At 34.3% G+C, this 25,154-nt stretch overlaps 2 long non-coding RNA genes across 5 annotated transcripts in view; one reads left to right on the plus strand and one right to left on the minus strand.

Moving 5' to 3' along the window:
* The first annotated feature begins 16,962 nt into the window (after window positions 1-16,962).
* The window catches only part of LOC118180704 (uncharacterized), a 30,272-nt gene continuing 22,080 nt past the window's right edge, over window positions 16,963-25,154 (plus strand). For 3 of the 4 annotated variants that reach the window (XR_015041614.1, XR_015041613.1, XR_015041615.1), the window contains exons 1-3: window positions 16,966-17,103; window positions 21,283-21,380; window positions 23,154-23,336. This is a non-coding gene — a long non-coding RNA (uncharacterized LOC118180704). Of the gene's footprint in view, window positions 17,104-21,282; window positions 21,381-23,153; window positions 23,337-25,154 lie in introns of all 4 variants that reach the window. The other variant, XR_015041616.1, reaches the window with a different exon arrangement.
* Window positions 16,974-25,154, minus strand: part of LOC146996694 (uncharacterized) — an 86,102-nt gene continuing 77,921 nt past the window's right edge. Inside the window, exon 3 of the long non-coding RNA XR_015041621.1 lies at window positions 16,974-17,112. This is a non-coding gene — a long non-coding RNA (uncharacterized LOC146996694). The remainder of the gene's footprint in view (window positions 17,113-25,154) is intronic.

Here is a 25,154-nt window from a genome sequence, read left to right on the forward strand (position 1 = left end):
TATAACAAAATATTTTAACTACATTTTAAATTTCATTCATTAAATATTTATAAAAACTTACCAATAATAATGATGCAAAGGAAAAAATTCAAATTTATGTAATTCAAATTTATGTTTCATTTCTATTTAATAGTCTAAAGTTTAACACCTTACAGGAGAGTTTTGTTGATTGCACTTTGTAAATCCAACATGCTGAGAGCTAAATATTTCTTACTGAAATTTATTTTAAATAATCCTATTGAATTTAATTCAATAATAATGAATATAATTTTAATTAAAATGAACAAATTATGAAAACTTAATACGTTTTCAGAGAAAGATTTTCAGATAAAAGTGGAATAACACTTTTGAATAAATAACAACTTTGTTCCTTTCTCTTATTTATTAAATTTTGCTTCGACACATAAATTAAAACCCATATGTTTGTATGATTGTAATTATAAATTTTTTATATACGAGAATATACGAAATTACGTAATACGTAATTTGAAATTTCGTAAATACGAAATTTGCTCGCATAGTATCCGTTCATTGGGAAAAAAAACTATTAGAAATTATCTTCATCACAAATTATAGATGCTCATCCGTCAACGGTGTTTTTTCTTATTACTTTTCATCTGTGAAATAAAGTTGTTCACACGTATTTTCAAACAAAGCGATTATTCTTAGAGCAAAAATTTTTTAACTAAGCAGGCCCATTTTTTAAAAGTACGAACAAAAGTTAATCAAATTTGTATCTTCAAATCTTTGAATGAAATTTAGTCACAGTCTGCATAAAATTGCTTCGGAGGCTGCCAGTTTGTGACCACGGCCATAAAATACATCAAATAGCACGGGAAATTCGTAACAGATACGAAACGTAGTGAACCAAAAAAGCATATCTGCAGTTTTATGTCCAGCGCATATTTTCTGTACGATTTCAAACACCTCTCCTATTATTTAATAGGAAATGTGTTATCTATTATATATAAATATTTGGTGAATAGTATGTTGAAACTGCTTCGGTCATTCACTTTACAGGGCTAATGTAAATGTAAGATCTCAAGTGATGTAAATGCAGGAAATATAAGTGAATAGTGAGTTGAGAATATTCAACCTTCGCACTGCACAGAAGTTCATAACCATTACTTTTGTTGAAAGTAAAAAATATCTGGAGACTGTTTTATACGTAGTATGTTGAAACTGTTTCGGTCATTCACTTTATGGGACGTGATATGAGAAACGCTTTTATCTGTGAATCGAATGCCATCATTACTTGCCAGTGTTGCGCACAAGCGCTATTTTTCCCTATCACATTAATAATAACAGATAAATGTTATGTGAATTTGAGAATAGTTGTGGTGACGAACTATATGTTTATAATTTTATTTAAAAGGGTGGTTCATAAATTTTTATCCAAGCTTTCTAATTCCTGTACAAATTACATTATTATTTTATTTTTTAAGTTTAAATATGCTTTGCGATGTATTCATCTTTAAAGTTTTCAGCTCACGAACGCGTTATGTCATATGATGATTTGTCTAAAGATAAAGCAATTTTCATATACTCTGTTTTGAACAAACTCAACTTTCAAAACTAGAATTTTTTTCCAGCATTTTCATGAAAAACGCTATCATACAACGCTGCGTGAGTTTCCTTTACATTTTGCACAAGAAACAAAACCTACGACTCTTAGTGCTAATTTCAAGCCAGATTCTTAACTTACTATTCACCTGAGGTCCATACTGTATACTTGTCCTCTCCATCTCCTTCTTTCCTTTGGATTATCAGGTTCAATGTTCCGCCTTACTTGCTTGGGGAACATGCAAAGAACCTGACTCGGAACAGGGAGCTTACTAAAGCTATGTTCAATAAATGTGGGAAGTAGACAAGATACACAGGAAGGGTATACGAAACCCTTTATTTTTCACTCTTTACAATGGTTTCCGGACTTCAGAATACAGAGACCAACCACTTGTGGTCTGAACGTAAGAATATAAAAATATTAACTAAACTCTAACTTAACTTTGGAATAATAAACAAGGGTCTACGTGGAAGATTGGCCGTATATTAACAGGAAGCCGTATGTAGTACAGAGAACTGTTAACACTACAATACGTTTAAAATTATGAAGAGGATTAAACCTCTGGCCTGGAAGGCAACCAGTAACCGAGTAAAACTGCTAAGGCAAGCGGCCTGCTTCTACTAACTCCTTCCTCTCTCTTGCTTGGCAAAAAGCCACAACTTAAGTACTTGGTGTTCGCCAGACAAATTTGCATAAATAAGTTAAAGCTTTTAATTCTGGCCGGAAGTAGAAAATAAGAAGTGATAGTAAAGATTTTAAAATAAACGTTAGTAAAACTTAAGATCCTTACATACTTCCCGCCAGAGTTAATTAGTTTGAAACTGAGGTCTAAAACGACCTTGTTGGAAACTTTTAGCTCTATAATCTAACGCGAGACCAATCTTTTACAAACATTTCTCCCTAGAAACTAGAAATTTTAAAAAAAATTGTTTTTACATTATCAGCTCCATGGACAATTACTTTTCATCTGTACTGCATCTAAACAGGAGCTTTTAGTTGAAATCTGGTTCCTTCCAGAGATCTGGAAGGAAAACTAGTTTAATGAAATGTTACACAATTAAATGGCAAGTAACATGAATATTTATATTTCTCCTAACATTCTTATTTCATTCATGACTTTTATTTAATTATCTCTCCCCGTGCTCTCTGACATGTGTTGTAAAAGAAAACACCGAACACGAATGTGTTTATGTACCAGTGTTCAACACTGCCTCCTACAATCAAAACACTAACGTGTTAAAATTCAACATAACAAGACCTCGTAACACACCCTATCTTCATCTCTAAACCCTGAGGTACTATTCTGAAAGTGGCTAACTCTGAAGTGTAGCGTCAGAGAGCCTAACTACATTCATTCAACCTTTAACACATATTCATAATAATTTGGCTCTTTTTATAGTCACACGAATAAGTTTAAAATTTTTTTGTCATTACTTTCACTTTTACCATATCACAGTATTTCTTAACATTTAAAATAACAGTTCACATTGTATATAAGAACATATTAACATGCCGTTAATTTTACGCACTTTAAAACATACATTAGTAGTACATTGTTAACTTCTATTCTTTTCCAAGCAAGTGCCATTTCTTCTACATTGAAACACTACATTTCAAAAGTCTTTCAGACTAAAATTTCTTTCTTGCCAGAATGTTTTAAATAAAGTTTATACGATAACTTTTACAATATTCAAGTATTTACACATTCCTATTATATATTAATTTTATTTTTACTCGCGAGTAATTGAAAAACATAATACCAAAATAGGTAACAACTCATTTCTCGCCTTTTTGGCGATAAAGGTAGACCTCACATGAGGTAAAACGTCTTGAATTCTGCCACTTGCAGTAAGAATGAAAGATTAACTTAAGGTTGCAAAGTAACATAAAGTTTTACTTATCTTTGTGATATTCGGACATTCTTTTTTCTGCCCAGTCCTGGAAGGTAGCAAAGACTAGCGTTTGGTTTATCTTCCTTCTTGTGCGGGTTCGCCCTTCAGTTCCTTCATCTAGGAGCTTTCTTTTCCCTCCAGTCCGGTCACCCTTGAATACCTTCATTTTCGCCTCTGCCTGTGGTTGGCCGTTTGATGGCCGCTGGTCTTGGCGGAACCGGGACACTTCTCTCTCGTTCCTGCTTGAATCTCGTTGCTGGCCGTTCAAATTTTCCTTGTATCTTTTCCTCCGTCGCTGGTGGTCCTTCCGCAGTTCGGCGACATTTGCTGCGTAGAGTCCTGTCCGATGAGTAGATCTTCCGTTTGGGAGCCGGGTTATAGTTGCCGTTATTTCTCCTGGCTCTCTTTGCATTCGTCGTACTTCTCCCTTCTTCATTCTGGGGGTAGTCGTGCGCTCTCTTTTTTGGTTGATGGAACGGCTTCTTTTTCTTGTTACCTTCAATTTTCCAACGGGGAAACTTTCTTTTCAATTGCTCCTGCCTCCTAATGGCTTGCCCTTGTACTTGTCGTTGTTCCACCTCTGGAGCTTGTGCCTGCCGTGCCTGCGGTGCCGGATCCTGCAAAACATCTTTAAATATTTGCATTTTATTACGGTCATAGTATGGTTTTATCTGGTCAATGTTTGCAGAGCATGTTTCACCATTCCTGCCTTTTAACACCACTACAGCCTGAGTTAATTTTTCTATGACATATGGTCCTTCAAATCGTGGAAAAAATTTGGCGGTTTTATCTTCTGGTGCTGAAGAAAGTGAATGCTTAATTTTTAATACTTCATCTCCTACTCTATAAGTTACTCCCCGTCGTTTCATATCATAATAGAGCTTCTGTTTTCTTTGTGCTACTTCAGTGTTCTTTTTTGCTTCTTTAATTAATTTTTCTATATCACCCATTTTAAATTCTGGGGCTCTTTGTTGAACATAAAATAATTTATCTAACGGCGTTATAATCTTTCTGCCTAAAAATAACTCAGCAGGAGTTTTGCCCGTTGTATCATGTTTTGCGGTCCTAAGGGCGAAAGCAAATTCATTGACATAGTTATCCCAGCTTTTATGAAAATTTTTAACATAACTACGGATAATTTTCACTATATTTCTATTGACCCGTTCCGCTATATTTGATTGCGGCCGATACGGGACCATTTTTAAATGACTTATGCCCAGTTTTTGGCACATGTCTTCAAATATATTACTTACAAATTGAGGACCATTATCCGATATAACTTTTAGGGGCGCCCCGTATTTTAGAATATATTTATTTAAAAGAGAATCAGTAACTAATTTCGTGGAGGCTCGTTTTAAGGGAACAATTTCGGTCCACTTACTAAAATGATCAACCATAACAAGGAGATAGCGACTTTTATTTAACTCACTTTTTGGGAAAGGGCCCAATAAATCGATACCAATTATTTCATTTGGAAATTCGGATTTAATACTATTTAGAAAAACGGCCGGGCAGAAATTAATATAATTAACTGCTTGACATGTTGGGCAGGACTGGACATACGCCCTTGTTAACTTTTGCAGTTCAGGAAAATAGACTGCCTCGCGTACGCGTTGGATAGTTTTTCGAATACCAGCAAGAGAAGCTAATGGGATGTCGTGTAACTCCTGCAGGATATTTAATCTAAGACTAGCTGGGATAACAGGTCGAAATTTGTTGTTGGAATTTGTAATTTTTGTATAAAATAATAGACCATCTATTAGTTCGTAATGGGCCGCCCTATTTCTTATCGCCACAATAACTTGGTGGCTAAAATTTTCAGGATCCTTTAAATACTCATAAATGTTTCCAAACTCAGGATCCTTACCCAGTTCGGTTATTACAGTTTCTCGGGAATTTATTGTACATGCTGTGAGCATTGCCACCTTTACAGTATTACCTTCTTCATCTATTTTTATTCTGGATAGGGCATCTGCTACGATATTTTCCTTTCCGGGGGTATGCTTGATTACCAGATTATATTCTTGTAGCTTGAGTGCCCATTTTATTAACCTTGGGGATAAGTTTTTCCCTGAGTACAATCTAGTTACCGCCGCATGATCAGAATACACTGTTATTGGCGCCTTTCCAAAATAGACTCGGAAATTTTGCACTGCTAACAGAACTGCAAGTTCCTCTCTCTCGGTCGCGGAATAATTTCTTTGTGTTTGATTTAAAGTTCGGCTAAAAAATGCCACGGGCTGCTGATTTTGCGAAAGTACCGCTCCTACCGCATAATCCGAAGCATCCGCTGAAATTTCTAAATTCTCATCCTTTTCAGGAAATTTCAACACAGGGACTTGCGTTAATGCTTGTTTTAATTTTTCGAACGCACTATTGGCTTCGGCCGTCCACGAGAATCTTGCCTTTTTCCTTTTTAATTTTAACAATGGTTCAGCAATAGCTGCAAAATCTTTTATAAAGGACCTATAATATGAACAAAGTCCTAGAAAAGAAGAGAGCTTCGCCGTGTTTGGTGACGGATACTTTTGCACAGCGATTATTTTTGATTCGTCTGTCTCGATTCCTTTCTGAGATATTTTGTAACCTAAATATTTTAATTCAGAGGCTGCAAATTTGCATTTTTCGACATTAACTTTTAGACCGGCCTCATTTAATAAAGAAAACACCTGTCTTAAATCCTGTACATGCTGGTCCAGATTATCACTAGTAATAATGATATCGTCTAAATAGATAAATGTGGACTTTCCAAGAACAGGCCTTAACACAATGTCCATACACCGCTGAAATGTTGCCGGTGCCACTGAAAGGCCAAACGGCATACGCAGGAATGCATAAGTGCCAGACTTGGTTATAAAAGCAGTCTTAGGCACATCCTCCGGTCTAACCACTATTGGAAAATAACCAGTCGTTAAGTCTAAAGTCGTCATATATTTGGTAGACGTTATGTTCCTTAGGATTTCTTCAATAATAGGTAACGGATATACCGGATATTTAGTTATGGAGTTTAATTTACGATAGTCAATCGCGAAACGCCACCTTTTTGGATGTGTTAATGGATAGTCATTGTTTTTCTTACATAAAACCACCGGGCTAGCATAACTACTTGAGATGGGCGTTATGATCTTTTTACGTAGCATATCGCTAATGTGCCATTCTATAATTTTTTCTTTATTCTTATCATACCGGTATGCTTTGTGACGAACTGGCATTGAATCTCAGGTGTCAATACTATGGTTAGTAACTTGAGTAAATCCTGGAATATCACTAAATAAGGAAGCAAATTCACTTACCACTTGTCGGATTCTTTGTTCCTCTTCCTTAGGCAGGTGGTTAAGGTTTAACATTGGCGGTTCCGTTTTTTCTTCTCGAACTGCTTTCATCGTCAGCTTATAGGACGCTTCATTAAAATCCAGCGTAGCTTCTGCCTCTGAAAGAAAATCTATTCCTAAGATAATATGTGCTTGCAGATTCTTTACTATAAAAAACATAACCTTTACTTGTTCGTCCTTGATACGAATGTATAGCGGTAATTTATCTATGCACTTACATCTTTCTCCTTGCGCAGCTAACACTGTCGTATTATCCGAATTATATATACGATATTTACGAAAATACTTCCTAAAAAAATCTTCTGCCACACAGGAACACTGCGGGCCTGTATCCAGGAGTACGGTGGCTGGTATGTTATTCACCAACACTTCAATCTTCGGAAGAGTCAAATTTTTCACCATTACTGTATTTAACTTGAAGGAAGAGGGGTTTTCTTGGCCTTCGGATTTCTGCACCCTCCCGTCAGCAGAAATCCGTTTTAGTTTAAATCTTGTTTTTTTCTTTCCATGCTTTCCTTCTTTTTCCACTGGCCTTGAGAATTTTTTCCTGGATTGCTATTGAACTGTCGACGTTCGCCGGCTGTTTTTGGATGCTCGGGTTTCCTTGCCCACTGATTCGCTTTGCTTCCGTAGCCGTGTGCTTGACTTTGCTGTGGTCTTGGCTCACCAAATTGGTTTCGTTGTTGATATTGGCGTCTTCTTTCAATGTCCGCCGTTCTTCGACTTTTAAACTGGATTGCTAGCTCAAATAACTTTTCCAGTGTAGTCGGATTCCTTAATTCAATAAAGTCTTGTACTTGGGGAAGTAACCTCGGCAAAATCACTTGAATTATCTCAGGATCCGGACGGTTTCCATACAAGAGTTTGAAGACGTGAATTTTTCTTAAAATAAAGCTTGAGAGATTTTCAATTGGTTTCTGGTATATGCTGAAAAGTTCCGCTTCTAATTTCGCACGATCCCTTACGACAGGGAAGGCTTTTACTAAGGCAGTCTTGAAATTTTCGTAAGTGTAGGTGGGACTTCCCGCTTGACCCAAGAGACTTCTGCCTATGCATTTGAACCAATTAAGCGCTTGGCGCCTCAAAGCGCTGGTAGCTAAGGTGACTTTTTGGAACTCGTGCACGGGATACATCATGAAGTGGTCATCTAGTTTTTCCAAAAAACTGGTAACCGGTGAGGTTCCATTAAATGTTGCTTCTGGTTTCATCGCTGCGCGCATGGTCTGGACGATGTAACCAAATCCTTCCAGGGCGGCAGCTGGCATTTCTGGATTCTGAGCCGCTTCTGCAGGCAGCACAGGTTCTTCTTGAAACTCGGCCATGGTTATTCTTCTTCGTCGGGCGCCACTATCAGGTTCAGTGTTTCTCCTTACTTGCTTGGGGAACATGCAAAGAACCTGACTCGGAACAGGGAGCTTACTAAAGCTATGTTCAATAAATGTGGGAAGTAGACAAGATACACAGGAAGGGTATACGAAACCCTTTATTTTTCACTCTTTACAATGGTTTGGCCAAAATTTATATGAAATAGTATACCCAAACATCTTCGCAATTACAATATTTATTTAAACACTTTAAGTGTTTCGAGTCGATTTTTCATAATTCAGTAAAGTAAACTACGCCATAGTTAAACAGCTGGAACTTCCTTTTCGAATGCGCTATCAGCCTTAATTAAATAAATAAATAATGTCACAGTCCTATGGCATAAGCAATCACCAGCGACTGAGCAGTGAAATCGCTGAACAACTGGTAGTTCGACCTGGGTTTTATTCCAGCTGAACTCTGTCTGCATAGGCATTTTCGTACTTTTCTCAATGTGTAATGTCATACGAATCAGTTTCCTTAGAAAATCCTTCCCGAAGGCATCTCTCCTTTTAGGCAGTTAGTTCTCGAATTCTTTGCCATAATAAGCCAAACCAATGAATTATTTTTATATTTATTCTTAATTTTTGTATTTCCTATTTTTATCTATTTTTTCTTAGAAAACATACAGACTCCCCGTGCACCACATATGTACAATACGAAGCTTACAGAAGTAAGTTAACTAAAACGTTAAAAGTTACATGCATAAATAAAACGAACAAAAACAGAGAACAACAGTCTGGACTTCATAAAAACAGATAAGATCTCAGGCCAAGTCACTCCGAACATTTTCAAATCGTTCTGTAAGCATAATCTAGGGCCATCAAATGTAGGGCATGAGAAAATCAAATGTTCCACATCCTGGGGCACTCTTTTTGAACATTCACATAAATTGTTTGATCTTAGATTAAAACGAAACAGGTAACTTGCAAAATTACCGTGACCAGATAAAAACTGAGACACTCTAAAATTTATAGAGAGGAAAAGAAATATCAATAATTTACATTTTAGAGTAATTTCTTTTTAACCTTTATCCAAAGAAACGCGTTACATTTTTGAAGTAGTATTTTCCCTTTGACAGCTAGGATTATTAATTTCCTTATTAATCCTATGCCTGATTGAAAAGTTTCTATTTAATTTGAACAGTTAAAATTTCTTCTCTTTTGATTTGTTTTCCGATACTCTGCATTTATGTGAAAATAGTATGCCTTCTAATCATTTACTCTTTCAGAGTGAAATTCGGTAGTTACTTTGTGGTGGTGCTATGTGATTTTCAATCAATAAAGGAAGCTTTCGCAATTGACGCTTTCATGGGAAGACCTCGTGAAAATCCGTTCGAACTCACCGAAGAAAGCATACGTAAGAAACCATACCCTACTCGTATTACGTTTTATTTTTGCTTATGCTTTTTTCTTCGAATATGAAAGTTGTTTTTATAGATTACGACAGTATAGTTATAAAGTTCGTTATTCTCACCTATGAAAAGAGAAATTCAATGTAAAATTGACAGAAATAAACATGGGATTTTTTGCTGAAAGCAGCTGCTTTGAAATTCAGGACAGCTTTTAACTACAGATGTTATGATATTTGTCTCTAAGTTATTGACAGTCTTACCGTTCTTGTTTTGACAAAGCAATTCAGCTTCGAGTGTAGAACTTCGGTAGAGTGTACTACTTCTACCGTAACAACAGCGCTTTGATAGAAATGGATATGAATTACATATCTATTTCTATTGTAAAACTGCGCTTAACAATGAATTTCATAATTATTTGTGCTAAAACTTTTCATTGAATTTCTTCATTTCTATAGTTTTAAATTCAACAAAGTTATTTTTCGCATAGCATTTTCACCATAAACTTGAATGTATATAAAAAAAGCAAATTTTCATAATTTGGAGTTAACGAAATCTCATTCCTTGATCTTCTGCGAATGGTATTTGAAATTATGCTTGTTATTAACTCATTCATGTGTTTTTATGTTTTATTTTTATATTTTTTTTCTCTTCTTGTTGATTTAAAAAATAAATGTTTTAAAATGTATAATATTTAAAGAAGCTATAAAATTGAAGGCATATACACTTATGTAAAAAAATCTAAAATTACATTTTGAATATAAAGTAAATTAGTTTTTACGTAGTTAATATTCCCCTAAAAAGCCGATGAAGAACCATCTTTATGTCATTAATAACATGAAAAAATTACTTCACTTTGTAACGTTGCGCGCCTCCAACTTGCACGCAACCAAGAGGTGACTGTAAAAACTGGATAAAATACAGAGTCTTGTGAAGGGTTTAAGTCCCTTTTTATTCAACGTAAAAATTACAATTGCGTGCTCTTGACGCTCACAGACTGCGCCAACTCGGCGGTCAAATAAAAATAATAACCTGAAAAGAAACTAAAGACAAGACTCTAACTACGAGGCTCTCTATAATAACTAACTCACCGCGTTTTACAATACCGCTGCTAATTCAGCAGACTTGAAGCTCACTTGAACGATTAAAACTACTTCCCGCCAAGCACATAGGCCGAAACGCGGGGTTCTTCAATTTCTCGCTAACTACCTCCGCGCTCGTGAAGTAAGAATATCACACACCGTCCTCGTTTCCTTTCTATTTAAATCATAATACTTCCGCTGATAATTTGAATCCTTGCGCGTTCTACTAAAATTTACATACTCTGGCATTGGCAGTTCCAAGGGAAAGTAAGGCTTGACAGGAAAGATAGTTTAAACTTAAAATAAATGTTAGTTAAAATAAATATAAACCCTTCATTTGCCGCTGCCAGAATTTGGAAAACTTGGAAGCAGGTCCTACAAACGACCTGTTGTAAGTTTCTCTAATTCTGAACTAACTGGCGAGAACCTCGTTTACACAAAAAAATCTTATGTAACAATTTGTATACTAAAATTCTGTTGCTCGTTTTAACTCTCTCTTCTTACAGCAACTTTTCCTGGACTTCATCAATCAATCTTGGTCTTTCCTTCCAGCATCTGGAAGGAATAAGTATCAGTATCTTTCTACATACATTATAATTTACACTTTCTTGACACAATAAATTTTTGTTTTTAACGATTCGTTTTTCTTAGTTATTGCTTACTTCACATTCATTCAATTTTTCAAGCATTAATTTAACTTTACCCTGGCTCTCCACCGTGTGTGGTGTCAAACGGGAATATTCGTGTTTTAGTCTTACAACACTTCCCCTAACCACCATGATTTGTTAGAATTCAACGACCAAATAGACACACCTTACTCGACATTCTACAACTCAATGAGCTACTTTAATATTCTTAAAAATTCAAATGTAGGTGGAGAACCCTACAAAACACATTCATTCTAACTTCCCCTCATTCATCTTTAAACATGCAGGCTTTCGCTCTAAAGCATGACTTTATCTACAATTTAATACTTAAATTTTGACTTCATTGCTTTTAAGCATTCACTTTTAGCATCTACAATTTTATGCTTCTAGACTAAATTCTACTTTTACATAACATTTAAGTATTTACGTACATTTACAAAATTTTAATACATATGATTTTTACAATTTACCACAAAATGAATAAGAGAAAATAAATTTTTACTTTACTCATTCTTCGCCAAGCTGGCGGCACTGAAACTAAAATTCTTATTAATACAAGAATACGAAGTTATTTTTTATCTTCGGCCAAATTTTGGCTCTAACATAACAGAATTAGTCTTTCGACCAACAGAAAATGCTTGTTTTTAGCTTTTACACTTAAAGAAAATAATACTTTTGCCTTAGCTAAATAAAGTAAAACAAAACTAAGTCTCAACCGAGACATATTGACTTTCGTCAAAACATAGAACTTCGTACTTATGCATAACATTTCGGAACAAAAGAGAAAAAAAATTTATAGAAGGTTTTAACTTATCTTTGAGTTTTCGATGCTTGAAACTCCGTCATTCATTTTTGTCAAAATTGGTCCCAAGTTAGAGGTTTCATGGATGTTAATCTTCTCCTTACTGCCCTCCGAGTGTCGTCCACATTAATTTTTCTTTTGCGTCCTCTACATGCTGGCCTCTTGGCGGAGTAATCGTCTGGTGGTTGGCATTTCCGTTTTTCCCTGGGACGGCTGGTCTTGACGTCCTCCGGTCTGGAGTCCTTCTTGAATTTCTTCTGTTCCTCGTATTTTTGTGCCTCCTGTTGCCGTTTCAGTTTCCGGAACGGCGGCCTTGCTGGCACCTGACTCTGTGGCCGTGTGCGCGTTCTCCTTGATGTATAATTTTTCCTGCAATCCTTTGTAGGTGGTGTTTTTCTCTTTACCACGGTTTCTTTACCCGGTGCATCTGTATTTTTGTTTTTCTTAAACGCTGGAGTCTGAAAGTTATTTTTTCTTTTTGATACCGACGTCCGGGTTGTAGAAGAGCTAGGTCTCTCTTCAGTTCTCTGTTTCTTGGGTGGTGGAATAGTTGTTATCTCTGGACCTTCTATTTCGTTTAGACTTGAGTCCTGCAAGAAACTTTTAAGGATTTCAAAATCATTTGGATTATAGTATTTTTTCACATGGTCGGGACTTGCTTTACAGATTTCCCCTCTCTCGTTCTTAAGATATAATACTACTCCTTTGATTTCCTGAATTACATAGGGGCCTTCAAACTTTGGAGCTAGCTTTGCCGTAAAATTGTCTGGGGCACTTGATAAAGAAAATTTCCGCTTCAATACTTTATCCCCAACTTTAAAATCTGCTTCACGGCGTTTTCTATCATAATATATTTTCTGCCTATTTCTTGCCGTATCCGAGGTTTTAAGCGCCTGATCAATCAGCTTTTGCACATCTTTTTGTTTAAACTCCTGCTCTCTTTGTTGCACAAAGAATAATTTATCTAAAGGCGTAATTAACTTTCTGCCAAAAAATAATTCTGCTGGATTTTTTCCTGTAGTATCATGATTTGCCGTTCTTAAAGCATAAGCTAATTCATTTATGTAGCCATCCCAGCGCTTGTGATGTGTGCTCACGTAACTGCGAATTATTTTTACTATATTTTTATTAACTCTTTCTGCTATGTTAGCCTGTGGTCTATACGGAACCATTTTGATATGGCGTATGCCAAGTTCATTGCATATGTTTTCAAATATTTGACTAATGAATTGTTTTCCGTTATCGCTAATGACTTTTATCGGTGCACCGTATTTTAAAATGTATCTGTGTAAGAATGCATCTGCGACTGTTTTGGCTGACGCGCGTTTAAGTGGAACAATTTCTGTCCATTTTGAAAAATGATCTACTATTACTAAAAGAAAACGATTTTTATTTAACTCGCTCTGGGGGAAGGGACCAAGAAGATCTATGCCTAAAATTTCATTCGGAAATGTAGCGCGAATGCTATTTAAGTACCCGGCCGGGCTGTAATTAATATCACTTATTAACTGACATTGATTGCAGGACCTGACATACGCCGTTACTATTTTGTATAATTGCGGGAAATATACCGCCTCGAGTACCCTTTTTAAAGTCTTTCTGACCCCTAGATGGCCCGCTGTTTTTTCTTCGTGCAACTCCTTCAAAATGCTTAATCGAAGCGAGGCTGGGATGACTGGTTTATACTCAAGATTTTCATTTGTTGTTTTCGTATAGAATAATAAATTATCTATTATTTCATAGTTTTTTGCTCTATTCCTTATCGCATCGATATCTGTGTGCTCGAAGCTTTCGGGGTCTTTCAAATAAGCATAGATATTTCCAAATTCAGGATCAGCTTTCAGTTCAGTAATAACCGTATCTCTAGAATCTAAAATTTTTGAAGTCAACACAGCGCATTTAAGTTCATTTCCTTCATCGTCCAGTTTTATACGAGAAAGTGCGTCAGCTACATTGTTTTCCTTACCCGGTTTATATTTTATTGTGATATTATATTCTTGGAGTTTTAAAGCCCATCTTATTAACCTGGGCGTTAGGTTTTTCCCCGAGTAAAGTCTACCAACAGCCGCATGATCCGAAAACTGGATCATGCGGCTGTTGGTACTGGCGATACTGTTACTGGCGATTTGCCGAAATAAACTCGAAATTTGTGTACAGCCATTAATACGGCTAATGTTTCTCTTTCTGTAGCTGTATAATTCCTTTGCGTCTGATTCAATGTTTTACTAAAAAATGCCAGAGGATGATTATTTTGCATAAGAACCGCACCCACCGCATAGTCTGAGGCATCTGCTGCAATTTCCAGGTTTTCGTCCCCCTCCGGGAATTTTAAAACAGGGGCATTAATAAGCGCTTCTTTTAATCTTTCAAAAGCTGTGTTAGCTTCCGCTGTCCACGTAAATTTACCCCTTTTTCTTTTGATTACTAAGAGTGGTTCAACAGTATTAGCGAAATTTTTTATGAAAGATCGATAGTAAGAACATAAGTTAATGATTACCTGTAAGTTTAATGATAATTTCCCGATGCAGTGACATGTTTTTCCTTGCGCCGCTATAATTTCCGTATTTTTGGTTTTAAATAGTCGTACCCTATAAAAATTCTTTTTAAAGAAATTTTCACTCATAAAATTTCCTTCTGCTCCTGTATCGATGAGGGCTTCTACTGGTACATCGCCAACCAGGACTTGTATAATTGGTAGCTGTGAGTTTTTTACGATGACCGTATTTAAATGTCTATTTGAGAGTTTTTTTAAAACTTCCGGGGTCTGGACCCTCCCTTTCACAGGCCCCTCTACTCGTTTAAAGCTTTCCTTTCAATCTGTGCCTTCTGGGTACGCGGATGTTTATTTTCAAATTTTCTTTTTGGGCCTTGACCTTCGAGTTTCGATGAGTTAGCTTGATAGTTCGTTCCCCCATAAGAGCGATTTCCATTTCTGGTTTCCTCATTTGAAGATTTCCTTCGGGTACTTTGAGAATATGTTTCCCCTCTCGCTTTTTCCGCTATTCTGCGATTTTGAAACTTCACCGCCAATTCGAAGAGTTCCTGCAATGTGCTTGGGTTTCTAATTTCAAAGTAGTCTTGAACAGCGGGTAACAATCTTGGTAATATTATTTCAATAATCTCCGCATCGGGTTTCTTTCCATACAGCATATCCGTTAGCTTGATTTTTCGTAGAATAACGTCCGTCAATTCTGCTATATCCCGTTGATAGAAACTATATAGTTCGGCTTCCAGCCGTGCGCGATCTTTCACTATGGGGAAGGCCTTTACTAACGATTTTTTGAAATTTTCAAATGTATATGTCTGGCTTCCAAATTCCCCTAATAAAAATTTGCCTATATTTTCCACCATAGCGCGGCCTGTCCTCTTAGTGCTGATGTGGCGATGGCAACTTTTTCTCTTTCAGGAACAGGGTAGAGCTGAAAGTGGTTTTCTAGACCTTCTAGAAATACCGCCACCGAATTTTTTCCGTCGAAATGGACGTTTGGCTTGATTGACGCTCTCAAAGTCTGGACCAGGTATCCAAATCCTTCCAACTGAGTTGTCATTTCTTGGTGTTGTCCAGCGGTTTCCATCCAATTTTAGGCCATTTCAGTTCGATAAGTGTTCGGGCGCCAATGTAACGTTGCGCGCCTCAAACTTGCACGCAACCAAGAGGTGACTGTGAAAACTTGTATAAAAGATAGAGCCTAGTGAAGGGTTTAAGTCCCTTTTTATTCAACGTAATAAATTACAATTGCGTCCTCTTGACGCTTACAGACTGTGCCAACTTGGCAGTCAAATAAAAATAATAACCTGAAAAGAAAGTAAAGACAAGATTCTAACTACGAGGCTCTCTAAAATAACTAACTCACTGCGTTTTACAATACCGCTGCTAATTCAGCAGACTTGAAGCTCACTTGAACGATTAACACTACTTCCCGCCAAGCACATAGGCCGAAACGCGGGGTTCTTCAATTTCTCGCTAACTACCTCCGCGCTCGTGAAGTAAGAATATCACACACCGTCCTCGTTTCCTTTCTATTTAAATCATAATACTTCTGCTGATAATTTGAATCCTTGCGCGTTCTACTAAAATTTACATATTCTGGCATTGGCAGTTCCAGGGGAAAGTAAGGCTTGACAGGAAAGATAGTTTAAACTTAATTACTACTGAGGTTCATGACCAAATGTTTGCGTGCAATAAAAATAAAATACATTTGAAAATTGCTGACAAATACAACTTTCTGGATGAATATTCAACTGTTAACACAAATTTATTTATGTGTCATAAATCAAGTGGATAAAGTAATTGTACATTGGCAGTTCATTCTATTTCAGTTCAAATATTATCTGTGTGAATATTTTCATTGCTTTCCTCATGTACTTCTGTCTGTATGTTGCAAACATGAATGAGTTTAATTTAAGCTAAATAAATAGTGCTAAATAAAAGGAAGCCTCGAGGACTGGATAATCCTTGCATGCATTGTCGTAATCATTTATTTGTGTACCTGAATTTTATTCAATAAGACAAACACAGTTATTTTAAAATCGTAATTGATGACACCGTAAATAAATAAAAACTGATAAAAATTATTATACGTAAATTTACCCTCATACACTCATAATTACACCTGGTTTACTCATCATGGACCTCTTAGTTGTATGCTTTATTTAAATATTTGAGGCTGTTTACCCGCAAATAATAATAACATAATAATTATTTTTGTGGAAATATTTGTGTGGCTTTGCTGAATCTGATTAGAACTTGCTTCATCAAAAAATTTAGTATACAAAAGGGAATTAATGTTTATTAATACTGTGTCTTTCATTGTATATTTAAGGTGGAAATATTTATTATTATTATTTCTTTTATTTTAGACATTTCTAAAAGAAAGTTTCCATGAAGCAAGTCTTGATCCAACATATTGCAATTATGTAGTAGGTGGAAGAATAGCATACCTGTGTTCTGTTCTTGTGGAAGATACTGCTGTTGTTTTCTGTGGTCCAGGCCCAAGAATTCTGGTGGCAGTTGATTTAGATTTATGAGATGCTGTTCCTGCTCCAACTTATTTAATGAAACTTAACTTCAGTAAGTGGACTGTAATATTAACAATAACAAATTTATTTTAACAAAAACAACATTATTGAATACTAGCACACGCATGTGCTTATAGTTACCTATGTAACTTAGTTAAAAGCGAACAACCATATGCTCCCACATCAAGTCAAAAATCATACATACTAATAAGGCAAAAACGAAATAACTTTAGGGTTACACTAAAGCCAAACTCTGCTTGGCGTAAAACAATGCTGCCAAGCAATACTCTTTCAGACACCGAAGACTAAGTAACACCTTTTTCTTTATGGCTCTTTTTATAAAATGGACTGATTAATTTTATTTCTAATTGTTTCTTTAGTTTTGGGATATATGCACATAGACATGCTTTGTCATAATCAAATAAACCGGTTTCTGCATATTACAGAAAACATATTTTTTCTGAACATTGGTGAGATATTTTGAATGATTTGGTGTCTTTTCAGTCAGTGGAAGATTAGCCGAAAGGGAAATTAGTATACTCAGAGCAAAAATTTCTCTCCCTCCCCCCACACACAGAAAGGGAAATGAGGCAGGTTGCAAGTAAATAATACCTTTCCATTGAGAAAATATCTTGCATCTCTACCTGTCTTACTTGAGTGTTAACTTTTGCTTAAGTTGCATGTCTTCAACTGGCTTATATTTGGCAACTATTTGCCAAATTTTGCATATTAATTAACAGCGGTAACTTTTAGCCTCTACAGAGCAGGCTATTTGTGTTTTCTTCTATTTGCATTTTACTCGCGTTCGTACTTGAAGAGGAAAAATTAAACATGTTATTCTATATAATTTTGATTTAAAAAGAATCTAGACAAATTAACTTAAAGAAAGCTAAAATGCATGGATTTATAAATAACTCTCTTCCTTAATAAGTTTTAAAAGTAATTAGTTTATTCAGCTAGCTTGAGATTTCTGTCTTCAACATACTATTTTAAAAAATGATTAGACAACAGTAAATTCAAATTCTATTCCTGGAAGACAGTACTTTCATTTTAATTTGCAGTTATTTAATTAAATTAAATTTCATAGGATAAATTATAAAAAAAAATTTCACTGATGCATATACCTCTAAATTATTATTTTAAAATGAAATGAAACAGCAAGCATAACATACATGGCAAATGGCTACATTCTGACTTTGTAGTTTAATCTCATATTTGATATTTCTGTGTTAGATACTATATATGTAGTCTACTGTTTCTTTTAAATATATTATATTAGGGCTTTTGTAATTCAGTACATGTATGAACGCAATAAATTAATTAAGCAGAAATTACTACTGAGGTTCATGACCAAATGTTTGCGTGCAATAAAAATAAAATACATTTGAAAATTGCTGACAAATACAACTTTCTGGATGAATATTCAACTGTTAACACAAATTTATTTATGTGTCATAAATCAAGTGGATAAAGTAATTGTACATTGGCAGTTCATTCTATTTCAGTTCAAATATTATCTGTGTGAATATTTTCATTGCTTTCAGCATTAATTAGAATAGTTAAAGCTTTAAAGACATTATAAATAGTATTAAAACATAATCTCAAAAGCTTGTGAGATCATATTGTGAGTTCAACATGTGAGACAATTTGGAATTTTGATTTGAACTCATTTTTCATGGGAAAACCGAAAAATATATGAAATTTTAAATGAAAAATATGTAAAATATGAATATAACACAAAATAAAATGTTTGATTAATTATACAAACATTCCAATAAAATGAGAAAGCTGCTCAAATGACTGAGTAGCAAAGTTACTAAAAAATGTGTCTAAGGGATAAGATTAATTTTTCTTTTACGCATTTTGCAAGGGAAATGTTTCTGAAATTTCATTTCAGTTTGTTAAAATTTTCGTCAGTTCAGAAAATGCGATGCTCCCAAATTAACTAGCTACATGGGCATTTTCTTACTTTTCTCCTTGTGTAATGTGAGTGGGAGACAGTTTCCCTTAAAAGGTCTTCCATTAAGGCATCTTCACTTTAAGAATATTGTGCTTCCCCATAAAAACCATTAAACAAACAAACTGAAAATACAAAGCACTGTTAAGTTTTTGTCATAATTTGGGGTGTGGTCAGAAATTTTATAATTCATCAAAATTTCCTCCAGTAAACTGAACAGCCACATGCAACTCTTTGCCTCCTTAAATACAGTCAAAAGTCGTTAATTCGGACACCCATAATCCGGACCTCAAAGCTAAAATCTTTCTGCGCATGCGCCGCATTGACGCATGCGCATAGGCGTTTTACTCGTGCGCCCAAGACATTTACGACTGCGCATATGCGTCTGCGCAAGTGCAGAATACGTTTTTGCGTGCACGTTTAATGTATAACGGACGCTATAAGCTAAAATTATCTAATTATCTATTTCAGTTAATGTTGATGATTGCGTTGTTCCTTAATCTTCGAATTGGATCCGGCTTATTATTTTTTGAAGACTGTAAGAGCAATTTTCTAAAAGTAAGCTTGAACTTTTGATTATGTCAAATAGAATTTCCGATGCTGGAGCTCCCAAAGGATCTAGAAAACGAAAGTATGTTTCGATGTCCATCAAACAAAAAACGAATTGCTAAAAAAAATGGATAAAGGCACATTCTTTGTTTATCTAACCGTTCCGAAATCTGTTTATCAATTTCACGCTGCTGTGCGCGGGGGGGGGAGACATCACGGCCGGCGCGCAATGAACTGGAAGTTGATTTGTCAACACTATCGTTATCTTCAGAGCAGATGTTTTTATTTTATTCGGCTTATAATTCCTTACTAAATGTAGTATTTAATTTCGATGTACTCCGTCTTTGATATGATTTAAATCAAATTCCTCGTCATTATAAATACCATGAATACAAATCAAATAGTTTTCTGGTTGCAATTTTCTAATTTCGGCTATGCGTAAGGTATGCTTTACGCATCCACGCGTTGAAAGAAATGTTTAATAAAGTAAACAAATAAATATTAGGCTTCTTTTTTGGTAAATTTTCATACCCTTTAGATCATAATTGCTCATTATTTTATAAATTACGGTTTCATATTTTTAATTTTATAATTTCTGCATGCCATCTTACCAGATTTAAACTGATGATCTATAATCCGGAAAAATCGATAATCCGGAATCGCCGAAGTCCCGACGAGTCCGGATTAAAGACTTTTGACTGTATAGTTTTCTTTATAATAAGCAGTAGTTTAATTTGTATAATTAAATATATAACTAAGTTAAATGTATAATTCAAATATCATGCTATGATGCTTGTTTATACGTATCATCAACTTCGTTTTTCATTGTATATTAATGCATATTATAATTTCAAAATGCATAAAATACATTAAATTTTTGAAGTATTAATAAAAGACCAGAAAATTCATTTCTGGACTTTGAGCAAATTGTTTTTAGAATGGGCTTTAACTGTTGAGACAGTATAAAAGACATATATTAGGAATACATTCTGCAATTTTTCAATTTTTTTCAGTCTTTTCTCAGTTTATTATATCAGCTGTATATCAGTATTCAGTTTTACCACATTAAATTCAATTTGACAGCAAAATCGCAAGATATTTAAAAGCAGCCAAACACCAAACTCGTACGGTGTTGCCACTGCTTGGTTTGAAATCATTGAGTCTGTTAACCAAAAATATATTAAATTTTTGTAAAACATGAAATAGATAATAAAACAAATTCAAATTTTGGACTTCCAGATGCACATGTTTGGGTGGAGGACTGCATTATTTAGTATTTGATTGCTCTACGGTTGTTTTTTCACAATGCAAGAAACATGCATAAATTCATGTAGATCCTTCTTTATTATACAGGATGCTAATATTTGGTGGCAACAATTTGACAAGTGATACAGTTAATCTATCTCAAATTCATATAAATGTATCTCATCATTGTTGGATAATTTCTTGCTTGAAATACTATAGCCAAACTTAAGACGTATTTCTTTAATTTTAATTATAAACTAAAATTTATTCTAAACATGATCAAATTCATATGAATTGTATTTTAGAGATTTTTGACTGTTCTATCAAAGAAAGAATTACTGTCCATTAATATGCCAAATTTAACAGTTTTTGACCAAATGAGCAAAAAACTGAGAAAAGCAGACATTCAGGTAAAGTTGTTCATATGGATAACTTGGAGAAGAGGAAAACTTTTTTTTTTTTTTTTTTTTGATTCATTAGATTTATTGTACGAATTGGAAGATATGGAGACAATCTGGCATGCATTGGTGCAACTTCTAGGAACCACAGTGCATACTTACAATTTTTTACAAATGGAGGTAAATATGTTTTATCAAATTGAATATTACATGAGATATTATTTAAATGCTTGAAAATGTTTTTGAGTTATTCCATTATTTTTACATAATGCCATTCTTCCTTTACTTTAAAGAAATTATTAAGTAATGCATTTATAATTATTAAAATATTATACATAGTATTCACGTAATCATAACATGTCTGCTGAAGTGTCACTGTATTACGGATACTTGATTAGTAATAAGTTATTTCTCTGTTAACCCTGACAATGTCTATCACATGCTGAGGCTTACTTTCAAAAAGTCAGCAGAAATGTTTCAGGGGTAAGCCGTGCCAAACATCTAGGATTTCCCATGAATAAATTAAGAACACTGTGATGTTGGATGATTGGATCACACCTCTTCCTTCAAGATATACCAAATCATTTAATAAGTTTGGGTTCTTGGTGGCCATTTCAGAAAAGAGAATTCTGTAAAATGCTCCTCAGAAGAGAAATTGTCTTTTTGGAGCACTCTATTTTCATCCAGATAGCAGAAAAGTGATAAGAAATGTGACTTTTGAGCAGTTTCACATACTTGTTGGTTCAAATAGCAAAGATCCCAAACATTGTCAAGGAAGCTGTCTCGAACCATCACTGAATCATCACAATCATCATGACCTTGTCCATTTTCAGACTGGCACATTGGAAGTTTGGCTTTATAAGGATAGTACCGTATTTCTAACCTTAAAGTCAGCTTAATGCATTTGGAATCAAGACTCATACCTGCATGTCACTTGCTTCCATTCATCAATGAACCAGTCATTGTGTTCTACAACTCGTAGAAGGCAGATGCTGATACAGTGGCATGCTGTTGGATGTGGTACTATCACAGTTCTTTGGCTTCTGAAGTCTGTACAAAGAAATAAGTAGTCACAATTTATCTAATCAGGTGTAAAGAGTCAACTAAATGAGGCGCCCTGTCTGGATTGCTCATGTAGTTAGGTGATCACCTGAACTAAGGTTTAGTGTTATTGGCTACACATGATTATGGCTGAGACTACAAAGATCATGATCATTCAAGATTGCTTCTTAAATGATCAGGATTTTTAGCAATTGCTTCAAGATGCTAAACTTACACTTGTGCATATCCTATGGGAATATCTTCACATGTTCAAAAATGAGGCAGCAGTACCAGAATATCTGCATAATGATATTTATCCTTAGGGATGAATAGCATTGTGTAGATATGCATATGCACTTCATTGTGCATATAATATACAAAAAAGGTGAATGAAACCTTTTCTGCATATGAAGGATTTTGTTATTATCCAGTTCTTATTTCATTTCCTGCTTCATTGTTATGAGAAGACACTTGAAGAAAGTAACTAAATGCTGGTATTTATATATAACAATAAAACCACTGCATAGAAACAGTTGTTAAAATTTCAGATTTTTTATCAGCAATTTGGTTGCCACTAAAAAGAAGAATCATTCAAGTTCTCTTTGCTTCATTAACTGAACAATACATTGTTGCAATTTAAAATGTACATTAAAGTTACCATTTGATTGACAATCATCCATCAATTTCTAGTGCTGAATTTTTATTTTCTTGCCCCATAAATATTTATAAGTACACACATACGCACAAAAAATATTTTAATGCATTAAAATGGTTTCACTATTTCAGTAATATTTAGTTATATCACTTTTTATTAATTTTTTAAAATTTTCAATTATTTTGCTCATTTCTCAGGCATACAATGGCATCTACTACATGAACTGAATTATTCTCATGCTCATGTTTATCCTATAGTTCTTCCTGAGAATGGCATCAACTGGAAGTCGTTGGTGGCAACCATCAGGTTTCTTTGAAGATGCCTGCATTAGATGATGACATTTCTATTGATGGTTCTGAAATCAATGCATTTGAGTTATTGGATGATTTGAGAGCAAGGAACTTGATCCTACAAACTGGTGGTTTGGGCCATACTCTGAGGTGAGAAAATTGAGTGTATTTTTAAGTTCTGTTAGGTATTGTGTTGCCCATTTAAGTTAAATTATTAACCATTGACTCATTTTATGAGAGAAATGGTTATTTTTATAGTAAAAACTGAACTCTGGGATGGTAGGTTTATGTAGATGTTTCTATTTTTAATTTTTTACTATCGCCAGATGTGCTCGCTTCTCATTCTTCTCCGCACCACTTTTATGTTCACATTACTTTTCAAATAAAATGATACTGCCTCTAAATGTTATTGTTATGTATTATTTTGAAAGAAATGATATAGGGAATTAAAAAAAATATTTTGGCAACACTTAATACTATATCAGGAATCCTAATGATATGCTGTTTTTAAAAATTTTGTGATTTTGTTATTGAATTTTGTGTGGGGTAAGTGCAAAGAAAGGGATGCTTAATAATAAAGTTAAAAAGACAAAGATAGTTGTGCAGGTCATTTTGTTAAGAAAGCTATGCATTGATATGATGAATTCAGAAATGACAATAGAAAGTAGGAAAATTTATGGCAACATTTAACACACTATTGAGAATTCTAAATGTGAATCTACTATTGAATTCTATGTGATGTAAGAATTCAGTGGGCAAGCTACAAATTTCATAACATATGATACCATTTTATAATATAGAACCATTAATTGCCGAACAAGCATTTTTGTCTTTTAAATGCTCCCTAAATTTGTTTGAAAATTTAAGCATTGAAATGGTATCTAAGTCAGAAAATTCATTCTTGAATATTTTTGTGAATTTGTCAGCCATATTTATGTGTTTAAATAAATATATAGGTACCCACCTACATACATGCATATATACATGATTAGGCATAATGAATATTTTACTTGGAATTTTTGTGCTACCGATACCATATACAATATTTGATTTTATATTTATAGACTTCTTTGATATACATAATTGAATTTATTTCAATAACTTTCTCTATCTTATTTTAAAAACTTCTGTAACTGGAAATCATTTCTAGGATTAATACTTTAGAAAATGAAAGATTTACTTAATATTTGCAATGTGACAGAAAATATCAAGAAAAGAAGTTACTTGCAGTTTTTTTATTTCTGTATTATAATAGAGTTTTCTTTTTTGCATTTTGTTAGCATTTGTTTTAAAAGGACATTTGCATTCTCAGTTTTTTCATTTAAAATTTCAAAGTTATACTCTGGCAGCATAATGAGAACATGAAGTGACTTTTCCGTAGACTAAATTCTTTATAATGTAATAGCTGGAATTAGTATATAAAATTGCATTTATATGAAGAAGACAATGCAGTAAAAAGGGGTGGCTAATTTCTTGTTAGTAGGAGACACATATTGGAGCTGAAGAGGATTGAAAAGTAATAAATATTATCTTTAAAATTAGTAAACCAGATTTAGGGTAGAAAGTAGTGTTTGAAGTAATTTAATAATATTTCACATTTCTTAATTCATAAAATCACATAGTAATAAACACAAAGAAGTAATTTTTTGCTCTTGCTCATTTATCAGGAAAATATGTTTAGTAGCTACACACATTTTTTTTCACGTGTTCATTTTTTCACATTTCGCACATTCATAATAAACACAAAGAAGTAATTTTTTGCTCTTGCTCATTTATCAGGAAAATATGTTTAGTAGCTACACACATTTTTCTGCAATGTGTTGAACATTTTCTTACCCAAATAGGAAAACAAGTTTTTTCCTTTGATTTCCAATATTTATTTTCTTTCTGATTACAGCTATGAATCAATTTTGCCAATTTTAATCAACTACTACATTCAAAATAAACTTTTTCTTACCCTCCAAAGGT

Source organism: Stegodyphus dumicola, chromosome 6 (assembly GCF_044657685.1).
Source record: "Stegodyphus dumicola isolate Sdum_Otavi_A_Nest chromosome 6, ASM4465768v1".
Taxonomy (NCBI): domain Eukaryota; kingdom Metazoa; phylum Arthropoda; class Arachnida; order Araneae; family Eresidae; genus Stegodyphus; species Stegodyphus dumicola.